Here is a 7,004-nt window from a genome sequence, read left to right as displayed (position 1 = left end):
TATCTTTATTAGCTAATTGAATACTAAATAAAAAAATCAACACGACAAAAGAAATTTCGAATCTAAACATGACATACATATAAGAAATTCTATATTATCCATATAACCATAACCGTTCATGTATATGAATAAATAAATGAAAAGAAAAGAAAAAAATATAAAGCAACTAGTAAAAAATGGAGGCATCCAGTAATAAATGACCGGTGAAGAGCAATAAATAGCAAAAACAAAGAAAAAAAAGGAAAAATGAGAGGTGTGTATCACAGCTGTTGCCCACCCCTTCCTCTCTTTTATTCGGAGCCCACATATCCCAGCCAATCAGGATCATTTATTTCTTTCCTTTTTCCATGCTACACGCGGTTTATGAAAAATGAGAAGGGTAAATATCTTGGCTCATGTACTCCACATTCATACAGATGAATCGTCTCGTCTTCTCCAGAAATTTATTCGGAAACTCAACAAAAAATCACGATAAATGAAAAATCACAGAGGAGAAAAGAGAGAGGACGAAATTGACTGCCAAAACCTAATTATTTGTACAAGAAGAATGACAAATATAAACTCAACAGGGTAGGGCATTTGATTTTTTCAGGGTAGGGCAAGAGTTCAAAACTCAGTATTTCAAAATTAATTTTGAAAATTCAGGGTAGGGCAGTTGCCCTACCTGCAGTATGCTGGATCCGCCCCTGAAAGTTACCAATCTACGTATAAGAATCATAACCTAGGAAATATTGTTTAGAGGTAGTGTTGTAGGCATTAGTTCATAAAGCTAATGATTCAGGGTTAAAGACGTAGGTCTCAGAACTTTAGTCCTTACGATCTATAATATAGACATGATATAGTTAATATTATTATTAGTATTATTACTATTATTATTGATACCATTATTACTAATATTACTATTATAATTATTTTTACTATTATTATTACTACTATTTTTTTATTACTTTCTATTTTGATTTTGTGATTCTGATTAAGTTTTATTTCTGATATATCTCAATTTGTTTGAGACTAAATAATTGATTGTTGTTGTTTGAAAAAAATTTCAACCACCTGTTCGGACATCATTTTATTTGAAGATGGGATTGGATATAGTTCACACGCTTATATACTCATTTTTTTGTTATTTTGTGGGGAAACAAACATTTGATCGGATTGAATTTTTTTTTCCATCTTGTTACTGGCTGCCTCTCTCCACAAGATTATTTTTTTAATTAAGAGAAAACACTTAAAATCAATATTGGGTAATCAATTTGCTAATTTAATTTTAAATTGATTTTTCAATGATTGGATATAACAAGTTTATGAGCAAAAGTCTCATTATAAAGTAATAATTAATAAATATTATTATATTATTATTTAAGTACAATTAATAATTATTAGTAAGAATAATTGTATTGATATAAAGCAATTTAGAAAGAAAAACAATTTGTTTCACAATTATTTTTATGGTACAACCGAATACCATTTTAGTATATTCTCATAATCATTCTCGTGCATATTCTTGAGAATGAGTTCCTGCAAATTATTTTGTAAGTTTCCGTATCCATAAATTTTTATCCCGCACAATTTTGTGATATCCGAAAACATACCTTAAATGATTAGTACTCGGATTAATTACAAAAAGAACAGTTAACGTCACTATGTCAAGCCTTTTCCGACAAGTATAAGTGGATTAGAATATTAAGCGAAGAGAAAAGGTTTATGTCCACTGAGTTTTGTCCACCATCTGTCCACAAGCTTTATCCACTTGCCTTTAATAGCGATGGTCCCCACCTTCAACGGATATTCAAATCATTCGCCTATTTAAACCTTCCTGATCAGATCATGGGTTACCTTTTTTTTTAATCTCATTTCTCAAACCGTCTTCCCGATCGTGATTTCTACGGAGCTAGTCGATAACTCAAATGAAATTCAAAAAAGTTAAGCCGAGGAGCTTTTTGTTTCGTTCGCGAATCGCCAATTCAAATCCAAATGAAATTCCCGATCGCGAATCTCATTTTTGTTTCGTTCGCGTGTCTTAGTCGCAGGAACCGAGGAGATATTCACCAATAGTGAGCTGGTTCGATTTGCTTCAATCAAGTATCTCTGATCAGGGTCACAAGGGCTTCGATTAACCTAGTTCGATCTGCTTCAATCAAGCCATTCGCTCTTCATTTGTCTCTGTCCTTCATTTGCTTCAATCAAGTACTGGTTCGATTTCGGCTCGCTACTCCGAACAGTGAATGCATTGTTTCAAGCTTTGGTAAGAAATATTGTACATTTCTGATTCATTTTTCCTTTGCAATGTCGATTTTAATTGAGATTACTGACTCGATCTCGTTTTTTATACATGATCGCAATGGAACCTTCAATCATGGAGCGCGATCGAATAGAAGTTGTTTTTGTTGAAGAGCGCGGCAAAATTCAAATCTAGTAAGTCATTTCTATTGAATTTGTTGTTTTTGTTGTATGCAATAATAGATCTAGCATTTCAAATAAAATCTGGAGGAAAGAGATGATAGAGAGGCGATATGGAGTATTGATCTGTTAATTTTACTGTATTATCCCGTTAATTTTATAGTATTCATCCTGTCATTTTACAGTATTCATCTTGTGGAAATCTGGAGGAAATAGATGATAAAGAGGCGATATGGAGTATTAATCTGTTAATTTTACAGTATTGCCTTGTTAATTTTACAGTATTCATCTTGTTATTTTACAGTATTTATCTTGTGGAAATCTGAAAGAAAGAAATAATTTGTTAATTTTACAGTATTTATCTTGTAATTTTATAGTATTCATCTTGTAATTTTACAGTATTCATCTTGTAAAAATATGAAGGAAAGAGATGATAGAGAGGCTTCTTACTCATCCGAACAATGAACATAAGAGGTTTCTAATGTAAAATTTATTTGTCCATAGTTTTTTTGTTGCTATTATGCTATTCTGAATGTTGCGGTGAATATTTTTATCTTGTGTTGAACAGATGTTGTTTGTGGTGAACATATGTTGTTTTGTGATGAACATATTTTTTTGTGTGATGATGGATATATGTATAGATTTAGCAATTTTAGAGTATACATGATATTATTTTATGGTTTATATTTTGAAATTTTACAGTATACATGATTCTTTGTAGGTTGTAGTTTAAACTGAAATGTAGCATTTGTTACATTTTTATCTTACAGTATAGATGGTATTATTTTATGGTTTAGTTTTAAAAATTTTACAGTATACAAGATTCAATTGAAAATTTACAGTATTATGTGAAAATTTTACAGTATACAAGATTCAATTTTACAGTATATATTTTATAGTATACAAGATATAATTGAAAATTCTACTGTATACAATATTCAATTTTACAGTTCTGCTGATTCAATTTTACAATATACAAGATTCAATTGTAAATTTTACTGTGTAGAAGATTCAATTTTATAGTATACAAGATTCAATTGAAAATTTTACTGTATACAAGATTCAATTTTACAGTATACAAGATTCAATTTCACTGTATACAAGATTCAATTTTACAGTATACAAGATTCAACCCAGTGCGGACCCTAATAATTAACTCTAACTGTCAATAACTGCCAATAACTTCCTATAACTGTAATTTCTGAAATTACAGTTTGAAAGTACATTTATTTTGTCATGTTGTGCAAGTTGCAATCTTTTTCTAACTATCATGGGACCACTTCAAATAGTTGCTGGATGTTTTGTGATTAACTGATATGTTTTATGTGATATATTGTACAATTATACAGCATGTAGAAGTAATTTTACAGTATTCGTGCAAGTTAAAGCTGTGGACAAATGGTGGATAAAAGGCTGTGGACAATTAGACGTTTCCTTAAGCGAAAAAGTTTGACATCTTAGTTTTGGCATGTTGACAAAATTAATAGGCTCCTGGAATTTATTCCTTGCTAAGAGAAAAGAACTTTTTGGCAAAAAAAATCCAAAAAGAGGTATTCATGCACCTTGGTTCGTTGTCCGATTGAGGCACAAATGTAAAATAAGCCGTTTATTTTTCACTTTACTATTAAATAAGTGGATATAAAGGTTATTCTGAGGTTAAGTTCGTATTAGGGTTAAAAATATAGGTCACTCTTCATAAAATTCTTCATACGTATTTAATTCTCGTTGAGGACCATTTCAGGAAAGAAAAAAACATGTAATTTTGAGGTTTTAGGAAAAGAAAAAGGTAAAAGATGGTGGGTCTTCTTGCAAAATTTATAAGGTTGGTAGGTAGCAACCGGGGCCAACTTAGGAAACCGCGGTACGCGCCAACGGTGGGCGTGGCAACTGGGTTTTGCAAGGACCAAGAATAATCCGATAATACCACAGTATTATAGTACCGCGTCGCTGTCAAAGTGTTAAGGAATAAGGTTGGATAATTTATTAGACATTTAGATATTATATTATAAGTAGATATGGATAATGATAAATCTTGTCATTTCATTTCATATGCTCGTTACGTTCGCTACCTGGTCAATTGCTTATTGGTGCTTTAGCGCCTGGTATTATTGAAATTTGACCACGAACAGTACCAGACCGATTAACTCTTATCTCACTATTTGCATCGTGGGGAAGAGGGATTTCATATCAAATTAATACGGGAGTAGAATTAGGATGTTCTTAAGTTCATCAAGATTTTTAGTTAGCTTAAGTCTAAAATCCGTTAAATTGATTTTAAATGAATACCTTACGAGTGATGCATCTATATGTTAAAATTTTAAACATTCAAATTAATTTAATATAAAGTCAACTGGTCAAAATTAGATGATTAATAAATTAATTTTTGTGTATTCATTTTTTGAACTTATTTTGATCGTTTGACTTTATACTAAATTAATTCAAATGTTTACAATTTTCATATGTAGACGCATTACTCATAAGATATGCGGATTTCAACAGTTCATATTCAAAGTTGATTTGATAGATTTTAGACTTGAGTTCATTAATTAGAGCTTGGTGAACTTAAGAACACCCTAGTTCTACTCCAAATACGGTAACATAATATTTATATTTAATTCCAAACAGTTCAGAATATGCATAAATATTGGAGAGACTATGTTCTATGTGCATTAATTTCATCTTGAACTGAATTGATTTGGATCTTGATCGGACGGTCCGGATCTGAACAAAAATATTATGTTACCTCATGGGAGTGGTTATCATATCTGTCATCCGTCAAACATTAGATTTCTTTTTTAATATTATCATCCAAACGTAAAGAATCACTTTTTAATTTAGTGAAAAAAATAATATTTTGTGTATGAAATAATTTCGAAATATGATTTTTTTTAAAAATAAATATTAAACAACGGATTGATTTGAACTTCAAATTTTATTAAAATTAATAGTTCTCTCGCTACTTAACATCCCTTAAAAAAATATATAAATATACGCACCGTTTGCAGAATATTTGAAGCCTACATCCAATTATAACCATAGTTTTAAGTCATTAGAGTAGTATTCGGTACATCCTCTTTAGATCTCCTTAGATTTTTTAAATCATAAGAGACTAAGAAGTCTTAAGTTTGTTAAACACTTATTTATTTTTAAAGTTTATATTCACTTTCTTAAATTTTCTTTTGTCTATATATTTAAACTTGTTTAAATTTTTAAAGAGTCATTTTATATGACTTAAGTACATAAATCTCCTTAAAAAAGTTAAGCATCTACTTTTTTAATTTTTTGTTGTTGCTGAATATCTCTTTCTTAACAGAGTTTAAAATTTAATTCTAATCAACTTATCGAACACCCTCTAGAATATTTGAAAATTCCTTGCTTGTGAAACAAGTCAGACATCATAAAGCATGTTTATCCAAAAGAAAAATGATGCACAAGTAGTTCTGAAATGATCGACAATACGAGGATAAAGAATCAAAAGAAAAGTTGGTTTTGCGGATGCCAAAAATTCGTGCTCAAGCATCAAGTATTGTTTTGTATTCAGTGGGCACTGAGCAGAGGGCAGACGTTCGGATAATATTTCTAGAAGTTCTAAAAAAAACTGCTACATTAATATGGAAATTGTGAGAATGCCATTACAAAACCTTGAAATTGTGAGATTGCCACTACAAACTTCAAAATTGTGAAAATGTCACTATAAAACGTTTATAATTGTGAAAATGCCATTAACAGTGTATTTTTATTATATTTTTATCAAAAAATAACTGAAAAATGCTGTTTTAATATACATAATTATGTATTTCCGATTATACCCTTCATACAAAAACAGTAACACTCCAGTTGATATCGCCTCTTCAAATTAATTTTTGATAAAAATATTATAAGAATACATTGTTAATGACATTTTCACAATTATGGACGTTTTATAGTGGCATTCTCACAATTTTGAAGTTTGTAGTGGTAATCTCACAATTTCAAGGTTTTGTAGTGGCAATCTCCCAATTTTCTCTAATATGAATCCGTATCCTCTGCGTTAACTCAAAGAAATCTGTTGAGTTAATATTTCTGGACCGTCTGGTTCACTTTGAGATTCGTACGGATTAGATCCACACTAATATTAAAGGCTCTAAATTATAGACTGTAATTGGATTAGTTCCGATTAAAATCAGATTGCTGAGATAGATTAACTCAAATCAGATTGGCTCCGTCCCCACTTAGCACCTTGTTCATATTCGAAAGCTGAATTTCTAAAATAAAATATTCCATAACATTTTTAAAAAAATGACTTGTTTTCTTTGAAAACATTATAAGATTTCTAATAAAACTACATGACAATAAAAGACAATTATATCTTAATTAAAACAAACAAACAGACAAACTAGTATGCATCCTTGTTACAAGTAAAAATGTACATCAATATAATAGACAGATGTGTACATCGACACAATAAGCGTACATTTTGAGATGCGTCAAAAAAAAATTTAATAAGAATGTTTAAGCATACATTGACACTATGTATTAATCAAACAATTATTCAGTTACACAGTAAGCATACATTTTAAGTAGGCCATAAAATACTAGACTAATAATCAGCTCCATTGTTTAAT

The sequence above is a fragment of the Carex rostrata genome, chromosome 12 (genome assembly GCF_964058835.1).
Source record: "Carex rostrata chromosome 12, lpCarRost1.2, whole genome shotgun sequence".
Lineage (NCBI taxonomy): Eukaryota > Viridiplantae > Streptophyta > Magnoliopsida > Poales > Cyperaceae > Carex > Carex rostrata.
Note: the sequence above shows the minus strand (reverse complement) of the source record.